General features: G+C 42.8%; 1 protein-coding gene across 3 annotated transcripts in view; it reads left to right on the top strand.

Annotated features, from left to right (window-relative positions):
- Window positions 1-735: 735 nt before the first annotated feature.
- Window positions 736-22678, top strand: part of nr0b1 (nuclear receptor subfamily 0, group B, member 1) — a 112477-nt gene continuing 90534 nt past the window's right edge. For all 3 annotated transcript variants that reach the window (XR_010018190.1, XR_010018189.1, XR_010018191.1), the window contains exon 1: window positions 736-873. The gene's annotated coding sequence lies outside the window, so the exon portion shown is untranslated. The remainder of the gene's footprint in view (window positions 874-22678) is intronic.

Below are 22678 nucleotides of genomic sequence, written 5' to 3'. Positions count from 1 at the left end.
AGTCCTCCTCCAGTTCAGGTGCAAACTGTCCCTTCCGTACAGGTTCCACTTTCCCTGGAAGAGAGGCCAATGATCAAAAAATCTGATGCCCTCCCTCCTACACCAACTCCTTAGCCATGTGTTAAACTGTATGACCTTCCTATTTCTGGCTTCGGTAACATGTAGAATACGTAGCAATCCTGAGATCACAACCCTGGAGGTCTTCTCCTTTAACTTAGCACCTAACCTCCTGAGCTCACTTTGCAGAATTCGTCACTCTTTCTACCTATGCCTTCAGTACCTACATGGACCATGACCTCTAGCCCCTCACCCTCCCACTTACCCTAAGTATGAAAGCTTCTTTTTGCATAATGATCAACAGATTCTGGAAAAAGCATATCACACATCACAGTCAGGTCAATGTCATCTGCTTTGACCAGGTTGGTGAACACCGTCACACAGGAAACACAGTAAAAAAAATGACCATTCTTCAAAGGTTGAAGGAACAGTTGGGTTAAAGAATTGCAGTTATCTTCTGCATACCTACCCTGCATTCTCCAAGCAAATCACTCAGGAGTTAAATGCCAAGTGTGCTTTATGTGTGTCACCACTAAATGAAGGTGAAATGCTGGGTTAAAAATTAATATTGAAGGTTTGCCAGGTCACAAAGTACATCTTTTTTTTCTTGGAATTCAAGGCCAACCAAAAATGCAAATAATGATCAGTGAGCTATTCCTGGTTCTTTATCACAAGAAAAAAAATTCGGTGCTGTAAAGCAACATCAACTTGCTTTGACATTTTTCCAAGATGCAGGCAATAATAACACAGGCAATGAAAACGGCAAAACAAAAGGTGATACTGGCAGTAATGGCAAGATCTTCTGCAAAAATGCAGGTAGGTATTAAGGAAAGAAGGCAGTAGAAATGCCTGCAGGTCAGTGAGGGAATAGAAGACTATCGTAGTGACCAATTCCTGTCCATTCTGCTCTCCAATGTCCGCTTGCTGAGGAAATCGGGCCCACAGTCCTCGGAGTCGCCTGACGCCAGCAGCCGCAGGTAGGGACGTCGTAAGCGGTGTGCGAGGAAGCGGAAGCGAGGCAAGCGGGCAGGAGTCTGTGCCAGGAAAAGAGCAAGCCCTAGCCGGCCAGCTCTCCTGTCCATTCTGCTCTCCAATAGACATTAAATTGGACTACATCCGACTCCAACGAAATACTCAGCGGGAGTACAGAAACAGATGTGATCCCGGACACCGCCATTCAGCTGTTTATTTATGTAACAGTTTATCCCCCAAGCCATCAGACTACAAACCTATTGCCCTCCGCTGTGCCTATTGTCTTGTTTATTATTTATTGTAATGCCTGCACTGTTCTGTGTACTTTATGCAGTCCTGGGTAGGTCTGTAGTCTAGTGTAGTTTTTCTGTTGTTTTACGTAGTTCAGTGTAGTTTTTGTATTGTTTCATGTAGCACCATGGTCCTAAAAAACATTGTCTCATTTTTACTGTGTACTGTACCAGCAGTTATGGTCGAAATGACAATAATAATTGACTTGACTTGACTTGAATTGAAAGCACAGCTGGCAGTGGCAGGATGAGGGAGGAGAATCTCAAGGAAAGAGACAAGAGTTGGTTTTAGGGGTTATAGATGTTAAGAAGATGATACATTGAAAGGATTTAAATAGTTATTAATGTGAAGCATTAGAATATTGGTGAAGCATGCCCAGGATTTGACACTGTGTGGTATATATGTAACAGAGCTGAAATTTTAAACTTGTTAGGAGGCAGCAATTTGACAGTCAGGCTAGGAGCACTCTAGAAGTGGTAAGGGTGTGGCAGAAGGTTCAGATGCAGACAATTCAGAAACTTCAGAAATGCTCTTTATAGACCATGGATTGTCATAGCTGAGCTGTTTACTATTTTAGAAAGGATGGAATTGGAATTTTTGGGATTTCCATTCAAACAATAATCCAGTTACTTTTTTTTTTAATTTTAAGAGACCGTAATAAAGAAGTAAAAATAAAATAAAACAATCTGGAAGAAAACATAGGTAGTTTATAAAGAGGAAAACAATTAAAAGAATGAGCAGCAGGTAAGTCAAAATGAACGAATGCCAACAGAAGCTTGTTTTATATTTTCTAATCATTGCTTATAAAGAGATCAGCATGAACAACGAACAATAAATGTAAACTGCTGCTCCAACTCACTCAGCTAAAAATTCACTCTTCAGAGCAAACATCAAAAACCACAAATTATACCAAAATATTTTAGAATACTGATGTACTTTTGCAGAAGTTCTTTTAAGTTGAATTTGTTTGGATTGTATCCAACTATCTCTCATCCTTGTATTAGGCATTTCTGTGAGAACCTTTGCTCAAAAACAGTAAAAACCTTAAACTGGATTTTATGGGGAAAAGGCTGCATAACTGAAGATGTCCTAAACAAGCTGTTCACACTTCCCGGGCTATTTCCCAATTGCTTGCTAACATTGAACTCGCATTGCACCCAGCAGTACAGCACAGTTTTGGAAATGCCCTGCTAATTATGTCAGACTGAACTTGCCACAGAAATTGCAACTCTGCATATCTGAATAAGGAAGAATAGCTGTCAGGCAATCAGTTATTTGGTAATGTAAAATATAAGACCACAAGACCATAAGATAGAGAAGCAGAATAAGGCCACTTGGTTCATCGAGTCTGCTCCGCCATTAGAGCCTATCAACCTCTGCCTTAAATATGCATTAAGACTTGACCTCCACAACTGTTGGTGACAATGAATTCCACAGATTCTCCATTCTCTGGCTAAAGAAATTCCTCATCATCTCTGTTCTAAAAGGATGCCCCTCTATTCTGAGGCTGTGTCCTCTGCTCTTAGACACTCCCATCATAGGAAACATTCCCTCCACATCCACTCTATCAAAACCTTTTCCCATTCGATAGGTTTCAATTTGGTCACCCATCATTCTTCTGAATTCCAGTAAATACAGACACAGAGGCATCAAATGATCTTCATACGACAAGCCGTTTAATCCTGGAATCATTTTTGTGAACCTCTTTTGAATCCTCTCCAGTTTCAGCACATCCCTAAGAAAAACTCCTCACAGAAGTTCAACTGAGGCCTCACCAGTGCTTTATAAAGTCTTAACATTACATCCTTCCTTTTATGTTCTAGTCCTCTTGAAATGAATGCTAACATCACATTTCCCATCCTCACCACAGACTGAACCTACAAATTAACCTTTAGGGGATCCTGCACAGGTCCCTTTGCACCTCAGATTTTTGTATTTTCTCGCCATTTACAAAATAGTCAAGCCTTTCATTTTTTTTTTTGCGTTTTTTTGAGGAATAGAGACCATGTCGGTAGGGTTAGTATTTTGCTCTGGGTGTCAGATGTGGGAATCCTGGGAATCCTCCAGTCTGCCAGGTGGTCATATCTGCACCAGGAGCACTGAGGTACAGCTCCTGAGAGACCGTGTTAGGGATCTGGAGCTGCGGCTCGATGACCAACAGCTTATTAGGGAGAGTGAAAAGGAGATAGAGAGGAGCTACAAGGAGTTAGTCACCCCGAGGCTGCAGGAGTTAGACAAGTGAGTGACGGTCAGGGAAGGGAAGGGAAGAGCTCAGATAGTAGACAGCACCCCCCCTGTGGCCATCCCCCTCAGTAATCATTATCTCGTTTTGGATGCGGTTGAGGGGGTGACCTGATAGAGGATGACCATGGCGATTGGGTCTCTGGTACTGAGCCTGGTTCCGTGGCGCAGAAGGGAAAGAGGAAGATGAGGGATGCGATAGGCATAGGGGATTCCATAGTGAGGGGAACAGACAGGAGGTTCTGTCAGTCTGATAGAGACACCCGCATGGTGTGTTGCCTCCCAGGTGCCAGGGTACGGGATGTCTCAGATTGGGTGCAGAGTATTCTGAAGGGAGAGGGTGAACGGCCAGAAGTCTTGGTGCACGTTGACATAGGTAGAAAAAGGGAGGAGGTCCTGAAGAGAGAATTCAGGGAGTTAAGTAGGAAGCTGAAAAGCAGGAGTTCTAGGGTAGTAGTCTCAAGATTGCTGCCTGTGCCATATGCTAACGAGCGCAAGAATAGCATGATCAGGCATCCAATGTGTGGCCGAGAGACTGGTGTAGAGGGCAGGGCTTCAGATTCATGGATCAATGGGACCTCTTCTGGAGGATGTATGACCTGTACAAAAAGGACGGGTTACATCTGAACCCAAAGGGGTCCGATATCCTAGCAGGCACATTTAATAGAGCTGTTAGGGAGGGTTTAAACTAATTTGGCAGGGGGATGGGAACTAGGGTGACAGGGTTGAGGAAGGGGAAGACAGAAATAAATCAAAGATAGCGTGCAACAAAGATTATAGAAAGAACAGGCAGGAGATGAGGCTTAGTCACAGCCAGTGGTATGAGTTACAGGGCAACAGAGGCATGGTGCAGTTAAAACAGAAAGCAACAAATACTGGACTGAAAGTGTTATATCTGAATGCACACAGCATCAGGAATAAAATAGACAATCTTGAAATTTAGCTACAGATTGGCAAATATGACATTGTGGCCATCTCCGAAACTTGGCTAAAGGATGACTGCTATTGGGAGCTGAACGTCCAAGGATATACGGTGCATTGGAAAGATAGGTTAGTAGGCAGAGAAGGTAGTGTGGCTCTGTGTATAAGAAATAAAATTAAATCATTAGAAAGAGATGACATAGGATTGGAAGGTGTAGCGTCTCTATGGATTGAGTTAAGAAATAACAAGTGTAAAAGGACCCTAATGGCAGTTGTATACAGGCCTCCAAACAGCAGCTGGGATGTGGATTACAAATTACAGCAGGAGATAGAAACAGCATGTCAGAAAGGCAATGTCATGATAATCGGGGATTTTAACATGAAAGTGGATTGGGAAAACCAGGTCAGTACTGGACTTCAAGAGAGAGAATTTGTAGAATGTCTAAGGGATGGCTTTTTAAAACAGCTTGTTGTTGAGCCCACTTGGGCTGTACTGGATTGGTTGTGCAATGATCTGGAGGTGATAAGAGAGTTTAAGATTAAGGAACCCTTAGGGAACAGTGATCACAATATAAACAACAAACAACAATCTGTCCCCCACTTTTCCTTCGCTACATCAACAACTGCATTGGCGCTGCTTCCTGCACGCATGCAGAGCTCGTTGACTTTATTAACTTTGCCTCCAACTTTCACCTCCCTCCCCTTTCTAGATCTTTCTGTCTCTGTCTCTGGAGACAGCTTATCCACTGATGTCTACTATAAGCCTACTGACTCTCACAGCTATATGGACTATTCCTCTTCTCACCCTGTCTCTTGCAAAAACGCCATCCCCTTCTCGCAATTCCTCCGTCTCCGCCGCATCTGCTCTCAGGATGAGGCTTTTCATTCTAGGACAAGGGAGATGTCTTCCTTTTTTAAAGAAAGCGGCTTCCCTTCCTCCACTATCAACTCTGCTCTTAAAGGCATCTCCCCCATTTCACGTACATCTGCTCTCACTCCATCCTCCCGCCACCCCACTAGGAATAGGGTTCCCCTGGTCCTCACCTACCACCCCACCAGCCTCCGGGTCCAACATATTATTCTCCGTAACTTCCGCCACCTCCAATGGGATCCCACCACTAAGCGCATCTTTCCCTCCCCCCCCCCCCGCATTCTGCAGGGATCGCTCCCTACGCGACTCCCTTGTCCATTCGTCCCCCCCATCCCTCCCCACTGATCTCCCTCCTGGCACTTATCCGTGTAAGCGGAACAAGTGCTGCACATGCCCTTACACTTCCTCCCTTACCACCATTCAGGGCCCCAAAAAGTCCTTCCAGGTGAGGCAACACTTCACCTGTGAGTCGGCTGGGGTGATATACTGCGTCCGGTGCTCCCGATGTGGCCTTTTATATACTGGCAAGACCTGACGCAGACTGGGAGACCGCTTTGCTGAACACCTACACTCTGTCTGCCAGAGAAAGCAGGATCTCCCAGTGGCCACACATTTTAATTCCCATTCTGACATGTCTATCCACGGCTTCCTCTACTGTAAAGATGAAGCCACACTCAGGTTGGAGGAACAACACCTTATATTCCGTCTGGGTAGCCTCCAACCTGATGGCATGAACATCGACTTCTCTAACTTCCGCTAATGCCCCACCTCCCCCTCGTACCCCATCTGTTACTTATTTTTATACACACATTCTTTCTCTCACTCTCCTTTTTCTCCCTCTGTCCCTCTGAATATACCCCTTGCCCATCCTCTGGGTTCCCCCCGCCTTGTCTTTCTTCCTGGACCTCCTGTCCTCTTCCTCTCGCATCCCTTTTGCCTATCACCTGCCCAGCTCTTGGCTCCATCCCTCCCCCTCCTGACTTCTCCTATCATTTTGGATCTCCCCCTCCCCCTCCAACTTTCAAATCCCTTACTCACTCTTGCTTCAGTTAGTCCTGACAAAGGGTCTCGGCCTGAAACGTCGACTGCACCTCTTCCTAGAGATGCTGTCTGGCCTGTTGCGTTCACCAGCAACTTTTATGTGTGTTGAGTGATCACAATATGATCAAGTTCACATTGAAATTTGAGGGGGAAAATTTCTGTGGAATAAAGGAAATTACAATGGCATGAGAGGGGAACTGGCCGAAGTTGACTGGAAAGGGACATTTGCAGGAAGGACAGCAGAGCAGCAATGCCTGCAGTTTCTGCAAAAAATGAGGGAAGTGCAAGACCGATATATTCCAAATAAGAAGAAATTTCCAAAGGGAAGAAAGACACTATTGTGGCTGACAATTGAAGTCAGAACCAAAGTAAAAGCAAAAGAGAGGGCATACAAGGAAGCCAAAGCTAGTGGGAAGATAGAGGATTGGGAAGATTCTAAAAATTTGCAGGAGGAAACTAAGAAGGTCATTAGGAAGGAAAAGGTGAATTATGAAAGGAAGCTGGCGACTAATATCAAAGAAGATGCTAAAAGCTTTTTTAAGTACGTTTGTATATAGAGAGAGTCGAGGGTAGATGTAGGACCAATACAAAATGATGCTGGAGATATTGTAATGAGAGATGCAGAGATGGCAGAGGAACTGAATGTGTATTTTGCATCAGTCTTCACAGTGGAAGATGTTGGCAGTATACCGGGCATTCAGGAGTGTCTGGGAAGTGAAGTTTGTGCAGTGAAAATTATGACTGAGAAGGTGCTCAGGAAGCTTAATGGCCTGAGGGTGGATAAATCTTCTGGACCTGATGGAATGCACCCTCGAGTTCTGAAGGAAGTAACCGGAGAGATTGTAGAGGCATTAACAATGATCTTCCAAGAATCGATAGGTTCTGGCATTGTACCAAATGACTGGGAAATTGCAAATGTTATTCGCTATTTAAGAAGTGTGAGAGGCAGCAGAAAGGAAACTATAGACCTGTTAGCCTGATATCAGTGGTTGGGAAGTTGATGGAATCGATTGTTAGGGATGAGATTACAGAGTACCTGGAAGCAGATAACAAGATAGGCCAAAGCCAACATGGTTTCCTGAAAGGAAAATTCTGCCTGACAAAGCTACTGGAATTCTTTGAGGAGATTACAAGCAGGGTAGACAAAGGAGATGCAGCAGATATGGTGTACTTGTATTTTCAGAAGGCCTATGACAAGGTGCCACACATGAGGCTGCTTAGCAAGATAAGAGCCCATGGAATTAAGGGGAAGTTACTAGCATGGGTGGAGCATTGGCTGGTCAGCAGAAAACAGAGAGTGGGAATAAAGAGATCCTATTCTGGCTGGCTGCTGGTTATCAGTGGAGTTCCACAGGGTCGGTGTTTGGACTGCTGCTTTTTACGATGTATGTCAATGATTTGGATTATGGTATTAATGGATTTGTGGCTAAATTTGTCATTGATACAAAGATAGGTGGAAGAGCGGGTAGTGCTGAGGGAACAGAGAGCCTGCAGAGAGACTTAGATAGCTTAGGGGAATGGGTAAATAAGTGGCAAATGAAATACAATGTTGGAAAGTGTATGGTCATGCACCTGGGTGGAAGAAATAAACGGGCAGACTATTATTTAGATGGGGAGAGAATTCATAATGCAGAGATGCAAAGGGATTTGGGAGTCCTTGTGCAAGGTGCCCTAAAGGTTAACCTCCGGGTTGAGTCAGTTGTGAAAAAGGTGAATGCAATGTTGGCATTCGTTTCTAGGGGTATAGAATTTAAGTGCAGGGATGTGATGTTGAGACTCTATAGAGCACTCGTGAGACCACACTTGGAGTATTGCTTGCAGTTTTGGGCTCCTTATTTTAGAAAGGATTATATTGACATTAGAGAGGGTTCAGAGAAGATTCACAAGAATGATTTCAAGAATGAAAGGGTTACCATATGAGGAATGTCTGGCAGCTCTTAGACTGTATTCTTTGGAGTTTAGGAGAATGAGGGGGGGATCTCATAGAAACATTCCAAATTTTAAAAGGCCTGACAGATTAAATATGGCAAAGTTATTTCCCATGGTAGGGGATTCTAGGACAGAGGGCACAACTTTAGGATTGAAGGACATCCATTTAGAACTGAGATGCGGAGAAATTACTTTAGTCAGGGGGTGGTAAATCTGTGGAATTTGTTGTCATGAGCGGCTGAGGAGACCAAGTCATTGGGTTTATTTAAGACAGAGATAAATAGGTTCTTGATTAGCCAAGGCATCAAAGGCTATGGAGAGAAGGCAGAGGAGTGGGGATGATTGGAAGAATTGGATCATCCCATGATTGAATGGCGGAGCAGACTCGATGGGTTGAATGGCCTAATTCTGCTCCTATTTCTTATGGCTATATTTCTTCTACCAAAGTGCATGACCATACACTTTCCAACACTGTATTCTATTAGCTACTTCTTTGCCCATTCCGCAAATCTGCTAAGTCCTTCTGTAGCCTCTCTACTTCCTCAAAACTACCTGCCCCTCGACCAATCTTCATATCGTTTGCAAACTTTGCAACAAAGCCATCAATTCCATCATCCAAGTCATTGACATATAATGTACAAAAAAAAATCAGTCCCAACACAGACCCCTGTGGAACACAACTAGCCGCTAGCAGCCAACCAGAAAAGGCGCCCTTTATTCCCACTCTTTGCCTCCTGCCAATCAGCCACTGCTTTATCCACGCTAGAATTTTTCCTGTTATACCATGGGCTCGTAGCTTGTTAAGCAGCCTCATGCGTGGCACCTTATCAAAAGCCTTCTGAAAATCCAAGACCATACAAGGCAGCAAGTGGACTAGGTGTCACTGGCATGCAGGACCCTGTCATTCAGCACACGGTCAGCACTGAGTTCATATTGATACCAGAGGATCTGCAAAAGGCAAGCTGGCTGGGTCAGACATGAATATGGATGGTGCACTTTCAGCAAGATCCTTTGGCCCTGTGTATTTCAATGCCAGCAATGTCCTCAGGACACAGTCACCCTCTGAATCTCAGGATGTGCATTCCGGTGACTGTAAGCTAATGCAAGGTGAGCAAAGACTCAGGTCATAAGAGCCAGCATTCGGAGTTTTGCCATTCTGCTCTTAGAGATTTGGTGCAATAAGACTCTCACGTCTTGCAACTGATTCTGGTTACAGAATCAGATGGTTATCAAATTATTCAATGTAATTGAGCTCCAATAAAATATTGTTTGCGTTCTGATGAAGTGTCTTTAATCTGAAGTATTAACTCTGTTCCTCCTGCCTGGCTTGACCTGCTGAGTATTTCCAGCATTTCCTGTTTTTAATATCCAATATGCTGGAGTAGATCCAGATTCTTGCTATTCAGAAGGTGCCCGGGATGATCATAGATGCTTAACTCCTCGGGTTCCAAAGGAGAGGGTAAACCCGATTGAACCTCATGTTTCTTGCATCCTTTTAGACCATGTATTAGAATCCAAATTTCACACTGAGGTAAAGAACAGGGAATGTTATTTTGTGTATGGAATACTTGGTTAAAGCATCTTTAACTGTTCTATATGTTTGAAGTGCAGACTGATATGGTACATATTTATATCTTTGTTTAACTAAGGTTATTTGCCACATCTATCTGAGCTGTTTCCTTACACCTCCAGTGACTCAGATTCAATCCTGACCTCTGGAGCTGTTTCATTGAGTGGAATGCCTGCTTCCATGCTTTAGGACGAAATGCTAACACCAAAGAGATAGGAAGCCATGCCTTTCAATTACATCAACCTCTCTGGCACACACTGGAGCACCCAGTCCACATTTTTCAGATAATGCTTTAAAACATTTGTAGCAAAAATCATATCTCTATAGTAAAATGTAATTAGATCTGGAAAGCTTCAACTTCATCTAAAAAATGAACTGGCTCTGAAGGTTAATTTAGCAGTTTAGATTTACATCTACTGTTCTCTTAGCACGTGATAATTCAGCAGAAAGCCAATGGCAGATCAGTGCTGTATCATCCCCTCACAGACCTTGATTGGCATTGAGCATGGCTCAGAAATCAAATATGTAATATTGTACTTCTACCTCAATTGCAGTATTTACTAGTTTTGGTTAACTATTCCCCTCAAGAGGTACAACTGTGATTCATAGGGTAATTGATGCATTGTTGCCATCTGTAGCATATTTTCAGAATTTTGAGAGTACAATTGCATTTGTCCCAGACATAACTTTTACATAGATGTAGATCAAGAATTGTAAAATTACTCCCTGACATCTAAAATAGGTAATTTTTTGTATAATTTGTGTTTTGCCCATCTGATTAAATTGCTATCTATACACTTTTGCCTGGGTCACTCCATTCTGTCAATTTGCTTATTCAAATGTTTGTGGCACTTTGTGTTCTGAACTTCAGCAGATGTCTTTTCTGATGCCACCTTGTGGAGAAGAGCAGTAGTGCCCCTGGAGATGGTTGTATCGGCCAAATGATCTGCAACCTTGAGTGAGTCATGAGAGACATGAGTTTGTCATCTCAGACTTGAGAATAAATGGTGGGCGCACCTTGCCTTGGAAGGGCAAATGTGAAGAGCAGTAATGCCTTCATGGGGCGAGCCTCACCACTAGGAGTGAGATTTTCATTATGAAAGAGCATCGGAGCATCTCTGTCCATGGCACGAGCAGTTTAAGGTGGAATTCAAAACCTAGTCATCAGCCCGTCTGACATAGACCTGGATGCAAAGGATGAAGCCCAAGAGGAGTTTTATTCTGACCTTCGAAAGCAAGTTGTAATGTAAGACAAACCAGTCCTCAATGCTAACTTCAATGCAATAATCAGAAAGCTCAATCACCTCTGGAAATCTGTGGTTGGCAAAAGCCAGCTACAAAAGAGACTTCTGCCTGACAAATGGAACAACCGACACCTTATCCTTATTTCATGGGAGAGTGGGATGATTGGAAGAAATTTGGCATGTCCCCTTTTACACTCACTAATTTATATCGATGCATGATAGACAGTGCCCTATGCAGATGTGTCATGACTTAGTATGGCAACTGCTCTGGCCATAACCACAAGGATCTGCAGGGAAGTGTGAACCTGGCTCAGTACATCATGTAAAACAGTCTCCCTCCATGGACTCTGTCTACACATTTCACTGCCTCATTAAAGAAGTCAATATAATCAAAGACCCCACCTACCTCCCTACTCCCATCAGGCAGAAGGTACAAAAGCCCGAAGCATTTTTCCTCCAGGCTCAAGGATCACTTATATCTTGCTGAGAGAAGACTGATTCCCCGATATGATAAGATGGACTCTAGGCCTCATAATCTTACCTTACACCTTACATTCTACCTGCACTTTAATTTCTCTGTACTGTAACAATTTATTCTGCACCTTGTTGCTGTTTACCTGGTACTACCTCAATGCACTGTGGTAATGAATTGATCTGTGTGGGTGGTATGCAAGACAAATGTTTTCACTGCACCCTTGCTACAAGTGGCAACAATAAACCAATTTGCCCAATTTAGAATTAAGCCCATGGTCTACTGATCAGCAGCAATTCCCACAACCCTAAAGGCTTTGGGAATATGGAGATCCTGCAGAAACACCAGCAACATTGTCTCTGCAAAGTCCTCAAATTAAAGATAAAATTGGGAGGGCCATAGATGGAGTGAATGCAGACAATCTGTTTCCCAGAGAAAGGGAATCTAAACTAGAAGGTGTAGGTTTAAAGTGAGAGGGGAAAGTTTAAAAGAGGACTTGAGAGTAACTTACCAGCAGGGGTGTAGTGGCATCCACACCGGACTTCGAGTTGAGTGGTCCCGGCTTTGAATCCAGCTGGCTCCTTGCGCGTTTTCCACCCGTGCTGGGTTGAGTGTTGAGCTAACAACTCGGCCTCGTAAAAAAATTGACAAATGCTAAAGAAACGTCAAGTTTGCTGCCTGAGGTGCCACAAGGCGCAGAGAGGAATTCAACAACTGAGGGGTGACTTTTTTTTTTACACAGAGTGTGGTGTGCATATGGAACGAGTTGCTAGAGGAAGTGGTTGAGGCAGGTACAATAAGAACAATTAATACACAAGTATATGGATAGTAAAGGTTTAGAAGGATATGGGCCTAATGCAAGCAAACAGAACTAGCTTAAATGGTCACCTTGGTCAGCATGGATGAGTTGGGCCGAAGGGCCTATTTCTATGCTGGCCAAGGGTCAGGCAGAAGCTATGGAAGTGAATACTGTTGACATTTTGGGGTGAGACCCCTCATCAGATCTGGAAAGGAAGGGGGAAGACAATAGAACGAAAAGGTGGGGTGGGGGGAAGGAGGACAGCTCGAGGGTGATAGGTGAAGCAAGGTGGGTAGGAAAGGTTAACGGCTGGAGAGTTAGGAGTCTGATAGGATAGGAGAGGAGATTGGACCATAGGAGAAAGAGAAGGAGGAGGGGACCAAAGGGGGAGGTGATACGCAGGGGAGAAGGGGCAAGGGACCAGAGCGAGGAACTTAAAGAAGAAGGGAGAAGGAAGGAAACTGTTTTTTTAACCAGAAGGCAAAATCAATATTCATGTCATCGGGCTGGAAGAGTTCAGCAGGTCAGGCAGCATCTGTGGAAATGAATAACTGCTTGACAGGCGACACAGACAGAATATGAGGTGTTGCTCCTTTACCCTGAGGGTGGCCTCATCTTGGCATTAGGGGAGGCCATTGACTGACATGTTGGAACAGGAATAGGAATCGGAATTAAAATGTTTGGCCACTGGGTAGTTCTACTTTAGGCAGATGGAGTGGAGGTGCTTGACGAAGTGATCCCTCAATGTATTACGGACCTTATCAATATTGAGGAGGCTGCATTGGGATCACTGGACACAATAGACAGCCCAGAAGATGTGCAGCTGAAGTGCTGCTTCACCTGGAAGGACTGTTTGGGGCCTTGTATGGAGGTGATGGAGGAGGTGAATGGGCAGATGTAGCACTTTGGCACTTGCAAGGATAAATGCCAAGAGGGGGATTAATGAGGAGGGACGTATGGATATGGGAACTGTGGAAGATGTGATCCCTGCAGAAAATGGAGTGAGGAGGGGAGGTAAAGATATGTTTGGTGGTAGGATCCCTTTGGAGGTGGCGCAAGTTGTGGGGAATAATGTGTTGGATGTGAAGGCTCATGGGGTGGTAGGTCAGGACAAGAGGAACTCTATCACTCTCAAGATGGCAGCAAGATGGTTGAGCATGGATTCTCGGGAAATGGAGGAGATCCAGGTGAGGGCAGCATCAATAGTGGAGGAAGGGAAACCCCGATCTTTGAAGAAAGAGGACATCTCTGATATCCTGGAAAGGAAAACTGCATCCTGGGAACAGATGTGGCAAAGACCATGTTGTATTACTCTGTGATACCATGCTGTACCACTCTCTCTCAAATCAACATCTCCAGCGTCAAGGTATCCATCGCACGTAACTGCTGCTCAGGTGGGCAAATCACATCATCAGCACACATGAACATGTCTCCCAAGTTCACCACTTTTCCCCAAGCTCTGGAGTAAGAAGAGAGTATCAGGATGTTGGATAAGGTGTAGAATTGTAGTTTTTTTTTCTGTATTTAAATTTCCTGTGCTTGCTTCTTATTTTTATATAAGCACCTATGTACATGTAATTGTTCAGTAAATTTTCTAGTGGTTGTCATATTGCTGATTCTATCTAGAAACTTCTCATATTCTGCAGCAGGTGCCACATCACTTGAATATGGCTAATTGATAGGTTACATCTTATCAATGGAATGTATTTTATCTATGATCTGAGTATGAGTTGTCTATGACTTCCTTTTTCTTTGTTCATTCTTTGTCCATTCTCTGTTCTTGTAAAAATTCATGAAATGACCATGACCACCAAGTTTTATGCCTTATTCTTGACTTCCAAAGAACCTCAGGATTAATATTACCAGATCCATCAGGGACAGAGAATACTTCAAGGATATTCTCAAAGTTTCCTTGAAAATAAATTAACATCCTCAGTAACTCATAGAAAACACTGGCCCATGATTATTCAAAATAGAGGAGCATCTGCAAAGGTGATATGCACCTCAACAGGCTCATGCAGAAGCTTGGTGTGAGCAGCAGGAATGGACAACTTCCCCAACTGCCCCATCAAGCACCACTCTGGGACACATCAGACTGTTTCGAACTCATAGAATTGGAGTGAATGCAACTCAGCCATGACGGTATGGAATTATCTACAAAGCAGAGGTGGATTTTCCTCACTCAACTCATTAGTCTCCATCTTTGAGTGATTAACTTTGCTCTCAAGCCGTACCTGTAATCCTAAATACAGGTCTTCACTGGTGTATCTTTGTGCATCTCATTCTAATGTTCGGATTTATTTTCAAAATCAATAATGCCAACCTGCTGCCAGCATGTATCAGAAAACTGCCTGGATTAGAGGCAGTATCCTTTTCTGAGGGTTGAATTCTTTTTCACTAAAGGGCATGCAGTTCTGATGGGAGGGAGCAAGGAAGTAAGTTTATAACAGTTGGAGAGGTGGCAACTTTTTGTTTTACCCAGACAAAAATTACTAGGCACATAGAATGCTCTGCCAGAGATGGTAGTCGAGGGAAATAAGATAGAGATGTTTAAAAGGTTCTTAAGCGCATGAATGCACAGAAAATGGAGGGATATGGAAATCATTTAGGCAGAAGTGATTAGTTTATTCAATAGTTTAAATAGTTTGACACAACATTGTGGGCCACAGGGCACACTCTTGCAATTATAATCTTCTACATTCGAAAACTCATGAGCGCTTCATCCACAACCTGTGAAGTGCACAACGTCACCCAATTTAACACACATCTTTTAGAAAACTATCATTTGTTCAATTCCTTCAGCAGGGAATCTGATCCTTCCAACAAGCTTCAGTGTGAGTGGATCTTGCCAAAATATTCATTTGGGCATTATATCAACATTATTTGGGTGAAGTTATCTCCTGCATTTGTTGCCTCGTCGTTTACAATGTCAGCTTGCATGGTATGCTAAAACACACATTATGGAGTCAGCACCTGTTTCATTATACAATGACAATACTCACCCTTTGTACGTATTTTACAGGCATGCAAGTCCCTAGTCTACATATTATATAAACATGCTGTAAAAAACAGTTAGGAATGTTCAATTTAGAGGATTCCCCTGTTCAAGTGTGAATTAGATGTTCTCATTGTAATATTAAATTCAACAAATAGGAATTGATAACACAAAAGATTCTGCAGATGCCGGAAATCTTGCCAACACACAACATGCTGGTGGAACTCAGCAAGTCAGGCAGCATCTATGTAGTGAAAAGAACAGTCGATGTTTCAGACCAGGACCGTCTATCAGGACTGGAAGGGAAGGGGACAGAAGCCAGAATAAGCAGGTGGGGGGAGACGAAAGAGTACAAGCTGGCTGGTGGTAGGTGAGTTCAGGTGAGGGTAACAGTGGTGGAGAAAGAAGGGGGTGAAGTAAGGACCTGGGTGGCTTAGGTGGAAAAGGTGAAAGGCTAATAGGTAAAGATGAAGAAGGAATCTAATAGGCAAGGACAGTGGACCATGGAGGAAAGGGAAGGAGGAGGGGAACCAGAGGGAGGAGATGGGACAGGTGAGGAGAGGAGAAGAGGGTGAGAGGGTAAGCAAAATGAGGAATGGAAAAAGAAAGATGGAGGAAGAGGAAAAATAATTGGAAGTTAGAGAAAACAATGTTCATGCCATCAGTTTGGAGGATACCCAGATGGAATATGAGGTGGTGCTCCTTCAACCTGAGCTTGACCTCATCATGGTAGCAGAGAAGACCATGGACTGACATGTCAGAATGGGAACTGGAGATCAAATTGAAATGGGTAGCCAATGGGAAATCCTGCCTCTTGTGGGAGGCAAAATGGAAGGGCTCGACAATGCTGTCCCCCAATCTGTGTTGGGTCTCACTGAGGTAGATGAGCTTTTCCTAACCAGAAATTTACATCTGCCATATGTTCCAAACAGAAAAAAATTATTTACGGCAGTAATTCACCAAAATCACTTTCATTATTCTGGTGATATTAATAGCTAAGGATAAATACCAAAAAGAATGAGTCAGAGCCAGGATGAGGACAAGCTGTTATGTATGATATGCTAAACAGGACAGATAGCTCCTAGCTGATTGACTACCCTCATGGGCTTTCCCTCTGAAAGGCTACTTACTAGAATGTGTTGGTTAATCAAGCTTGTCTTCCCCACATTGAGTCTCAATGTGGACAAGACAAAAGAGATCATTGTGGACTTCAGGAAGGCGCAGGTCAACCACCCTCCAACGCACATCAATTGCTCTGCCTTGGAGAGAACGAAGAGCACCAAGTTCCTTGGTGTGCACATAATTGATGATATAACCTGGAGCCACATCACCTCTTCATTAGTCAAGGTGGCATGGCAGCATCTACACTTCCTGGGGCGATTGAGGTGTGCAATGTTCTCTGCCCCATTCTAACAACTTTCTGCAGCCATGTCTGGCTGCATCATTGTGTGGTACGGAAGGCGCAAGACCCTACAGAGGATAGTAAATACTTTTGAGAGGATCACTGGTGTCTCCCTCTCTCTATTTGTGATATTTACTGGAAATGTTGTATATAAAGTGCCTGAAGCATTGTTGAGGATTTCTACCACACATCCCACAATCTCTTTGACCCACTACCATCAGGAAGGAGGTACAGGACTAGTACTGCTAGATGGGGTAACAGCTTCTTCCCTCAGGCTGTGAAACTAACGAACACCCTTCCACCTCTGAGGTTGCGACACTTGGACTACTTACCTGTGCTGCACACTGCATGCATTTTGAATTATATTTCATTAATTTATTTATGGTAATAGTTTGTTTTATGTGGTGTGTGTGATAAATATGTTATGGGTGCACTGTGGTCCAGAGGAACGCTGTTTCATTTGGTTGTATATGTCAGATGACAATAAACTTGAATTTTCCTTGTACTTCTATCATATAACTGCAAAGCCAATGAAGTGAAGACATCTAAACACCTGCTACATGCAACTACCAAAGCTCAATGAAGACTTCACAGCCGAGGAAATATTTGTATTCGGGATGAGGGAATCCAGATCTCTGCAGCTGTGATTATGCCTATATTATTCCACTTAGGATTCCCTCTATCCTGTCCTCTTCACACACCTTGCATGAATTGACAGGCAGATGAACTCGCCCCCCCAATTACCACACTGACAAAGACGTTCCAAATTGACGTTCTTTAACGAAACAACTGGCGGTAGGGTAAAACTGACAGAAAGAAAAACATACAATCAAAAGGTGTCCAAATTCCCATTATGCTAAGTACAAGGCAAGCATTAAGTATACCACAAATGATACAAAATAATACACAAAATACTGTATACAAATAATTTCCAAATATATCATAAAGATAGGCTACTGGTAAGCAAGATGTTGCTACATACAATGTATCTTATGCACATTTTCTCACTACAGGTTAGCCAGAACACGTGGCCCACATGAATATTCCATCTGTATTTTATCTGCACATAAACCATTCAAATATCTCTGATTTGTGGAAATATACATACACATCAATAAATAATAAACCCAAAGATTACTTTTACATACCGACGATGCTTTCAAAGACATGAATGTCAGGATGATTTCTCAAATTATTTATTTATTTATTTATTTTTTGGGATAATTTCGGATGAAAAGGCACAAGCTCTCCCTCAACTCTACATGGAGAACTGTCTTGACGCCTACTGATGATGTCATCAACTAGAGACACAGATCACATGACCTAAATGACTGCTATACAAAACTACCAGCAAAGGGTGCTAAACGACAAATAAAATAACTGACTACTAGGGCAGCACACCCTCCTAATGTGCTTTTAGATATTTTACACTCAATTACATTTTCCTCCAAGTAGTTATTGAAAAGTTATCCATATCTAAATGTAGGCAAAGCCCCAAAAGACAATGTCTAGAAATGCCAGTAGAAAAAACACTGACATCCCACTACTCCTGGACAATCCGGGAGTCTCCCGCATATCGATAGTGGCTCCCTGATGCCTGGAAATTATATACAATATCCCGGAAATTGATTTTTTTGAGAGGGAGAGGAAGAGCGAGCATCCTGATTGGTCTCTCTTCGTGCTAAGAGTGGTCCCCAACCACCGGGCCGCGAGGAAACAATATGATTTGGCGATATGAAACGATATGAGTCATTTGTACTTTTCTTCATTCCCTGTCACGCACTGTTGAACTTGAACGCACGCAAGATCATTACGCGTGCGTCATCCATGTCAGCGCAGGAAGAAGATCAACTCCTCGAGCTTGTAAATGACGGCAGGCTGAAAAGTTTGTTTGACACAACATCTCTGCCGGCATTCTGGATCAAAGTCAAGGCTAAATATCCCGAGATAGCCACGAAAGCACTGAAAACGTTGCTTCCATTTCCAAATTCATATCGCTGCGAAGTGGAGTTTTCTGCAATGAATGCAACGAAAACTAAATTGCGGAATAGACTGGACATGAGGAACCCCCTTCGAGTATCGCTGTCTCCCATCACCCCTCGATGGGACTGTCTTGTTGCAGGAAAACAAGCCCAGGGCTCGCACTGATTCAGTGATATTGGTGTGTTGCAATGATTTTATATGTTCATACGGGGAAAATATGTGCTGTGTGTTTAATATCCAAACGTTACTTAAAATGTTATGATGCCATTGACTTATCACCTATATTCCGGTCGTGATTAACACCCCCCGCCCCACCGGTCGGCCGGTCCGCAAGAATGTTGTCAATTTTAAACCGGTCTGCAGTGCAAAAAATGTTGGGGACCCCTGCTAAGTAGACCTATCAGTTTTCTCTGTGGGCGGGCTTTACAGTCGACCTCAAAAATAATGACAGTGTTGCTCGCTGCACTGTTTGCAACAGTGACTTTTCTATTGCCCATGGTGGGTTAAAATGTAAAAGACATGTTGAGGTGAGTTTAACAGGTGTCATTCGTTCATTAGCATAGCTAACGTTATTTAAACTAGCTGGCTGGCTGCCAAGGAGCTACGCTATTGATGTCCTACGTGATGAGGCCAAACTCCCTGTAGACTTGCTTAAAGTTGTAATAGAATAAACATGATAATATAATATAATATAAGCACATATTTTAATGTCACATTTGCTGCATATACCCAACTTGGTTTACAGGTTAGACAAAATCACTAAACAAGGTATTACATACACCCTTGGAGGTCGACGGGCAGGGCGGGATGGAATATGGTGTTGCGGGGGGGGGGGGGCGGTGCTACCTCCCTGAAATGAGTTTTTGCAGGGTGGGATGTCTGAAATCAAAACAACACTGCGTAGTTAGGTGGGCACATTACTTACCTCTTTTGCCATTCCTCCTTGCCTGTTCTGCCTATCACCTTCTTCTGGTGCCCCTTTTCTCCTGTGGTGCGTTCTCCAGTCAGATACCTTCTTCTTCTGCCCTTTACCTTTTCTACCTATCATCTCCCAGCTTCTCACTTCATCATCCTCCCCCTCATCTAACTTCATCTATCACCTTCTAGCTTGTACTCCTTTCTCTCTCCCAATCTTATTCTGGCTTCTTCTCCCTTCTTTTCCAATCCTGATGAAAGGTCTTGACTTGAAATGTCAACTCTTTATTGCTTTTCATAGATGCTGCCTGAGTTCCTCCAGCATTTTGTGTGTGTTGCTCTGGATTTCCAGCATCTGCAGAATCTCTTGAGTCCACAATTAGGCAATTTTCACTAATCTCTGGAAATGTGCGAGACTACGTATGTAACAATGGAGTAAAATTGCCAGTTAACAACTTCAGTTTCAGTCACCCATGAGCTCTCATTAACTATCAGGAAAACAAGATTGCCTTAAGTACAAACTTTGACAAATTGGTGACTCTTGCAGATTCTAGAAGTTCTTCAATGTTCCCTTCACTTTTGCTATCAGAATATAAAAAGAAAAAAATGGAGGAATTTCTAACCCTGAGTATACTCAGAGAAGTTTATATCTAAACGATGTCATTAAAATTCATGAACGTAATACAAATATGCCAAAAGTTGCTCCCATATTTGTTGTATTTGGGGTGACATGGTAGCACAGTAGTTAGCACAATGCTTTACAGTACATGTGGCCTGGGTTCAATTCCCGCCACTGCCTGTATAGAGTTTGTATGTTTGCCCCGTGTCCGTGTGGGTTTCCTCCAGGTGCTCCAGTTTCCTCACATGGTCCAAAGATGTAACATTTGGTAGGTTAATTGGTTATCGTAAATTGTCCTGTGATTAGGCTCAGATTAAATCAGGTGTTTGCTGGCCACCGTGGTTCAAAGGGCCGGAAGGCCCAATTCCTTGCCGTATCTCAATAAGTAAATTTGAGTAAGATTGGTACTTTCCATTGAATTGTCAAAATTCAAACTTATTGTTGATAGTTTAAACTTTATTGAATTAATTTGTAGCTATTCCACACAGGTGTAAGCCATTATATATTTGACATCTTTTGTAATGAACCCTAATTTTCTCTTTCTTAACTTAACTTCAACACATTCTGATCATTTAAGCCGAGGAGTGGGGTGAGTCCCCAGCTGGATGTTTTGAAAGTAAACTTCTCTCAGGATTATTACAGTTGGGTGTCCCTTCCAGCACTCGACAACTTTTATTACAAACTAATTTCAAACAAGGAGCTCGCTTTGCACTTGTACTTAGGTACGCTGTGGAATTTATCCAGTTTGTCATGTGTCAGGCAGCAGTGTTGTGGAGACATATTACCTTATTAAGTTGCCATCTTGCCTTTAAATTGAGGGGACAAGAAATAGTAACACCACATTTTGAGCAGGCTAGACTGGCTATCTGGCAGTTCTGATAAATGCCCAAAAACGCCAGCCAACCTCTCTTGGTTAAAAAAAAATGAAGCTGCAAAAGTTGTCATGACAAAATACTATAGACTTGGATTTATATGTATATTTTTGATATTGCTGTTACTAAATCATGCAAAGCCTTGTCATTCAAGAAGGCTTCATCTGTAATTTCTGCTGAATATCTCATTGAATATTCAGTGATGGGAATATCTAGATAAATCAAAATGAGCACACCCAAAACATGTTGTCACAAGTAAGAACTACAAACTGTGGAAAAAGAATGTAAGAAGAGCCGAGAAAATCAGAAAGAGAGAAAAAAAGATTGAAGACTCAGTTAATCCAATGCTACTAAACGTCTGAAGGTAACTGATTTGTTCTGTTCTCATCTACCAAATAAAATCAGTCCAAACTGGGCTTGAAGGAATCCACTTAGGAAAAAGACTCTGAACTACATTGTGCCCAGCAAAAAGTAAACATTGTTATTAAGCAAGGCAAAACAGAATGGGGAAAATATGAAACTTCTAATGTGTGAAGTATGAGTGTTCAGTTGATATACTATACATGTTTTGGTTTTGTTTAATGTGTTATTTAAAAATGATTATCACAGAAATGCCAATATACTTAAAATAAGTATAATAGTCAAGTAAAACTAAAGCTTGTTGATCAATTTGCAGGGATTTTATTAAACACGTACTTATGCTAAAGTACAGAAATTAAACAAAGTCAAATAAGTTGTCATGAAAGCCCCTTGTGCTTTAAGATTCAAGACTGCATAATGTAACTTCCAGTACACAAGTGTAAAGCAGAACAAAATCATTGTTGCTCCTGGTCCAATGCAGCACAAAAGAAACACAATAATTTAAAAAATGCCAGAAATATAAGTACATAAGATAGCTTATATACATTGATTGTATGTCCATAAGGTACATAAGGTACTAGGCACAGGAATGTCTGTACAGAAAGTGACTCTGACAGGAAATGATAAAGTAGTGGTGATGGGTTAGTGCATGTAGGTGATAACCAGTCTTACTGCCTCTGGAAGGTAACTGTTTTTGAGTTTGGTGGTCCGGCTGTGGATGCTCTGTAACCTGCTCCCTCATGGGAGTAGGACGGCAGTCCATGAGCAGGACATATGGGATCCTTCATGATGTTGCTGGCCCTTTCTGGCACCTTTCTGTATAAATGTCCTTGATGGTGGGTAGGCTGATGCTGGTGATGTGTTGGGCAGTTTTGTCTACCCATTTCCTGTCTGCCACAGTGCAGTTTCCATAGCATGCAGTGATGCAGAATGTTGGGATACTATCTACTGTGTATCTGTAGCAGGATGTGAGTATAGATGTGCATTGTCCAGCTCTCTTCAGCCTCCCCAGAAAGCAGAGGTGTTGGTGAGCTTTCCTGATAGTGTAGGATGTGTTCTGGGACCATAAGCGGTTGTGTGGGTGTGCACTTTCAGGAGTTTGAAACTACTCACAGTTTCCACTG

The sequence above is a fragment of the Mobula hypostoma genome, chromosome 6 (assembly GCF_963921235.1).
Source record: "Mobula hypostoma chromosome 6, sMobHyp1.1, whole genome shotgun sequence".
In the NCBI taxonomy this organism is placed as follows: domain Eukaryota; kingdom Metazoa; phylum Chordata; class Chondrichthyes; order Myliobatiformes; family Myliobatidae; genus Mobula; species Mobula hypostoma.
Note: the sequence above shows the minus strand (reverse complement) of the source record. Positions and strands in the feature narration are given on the sequence as shown.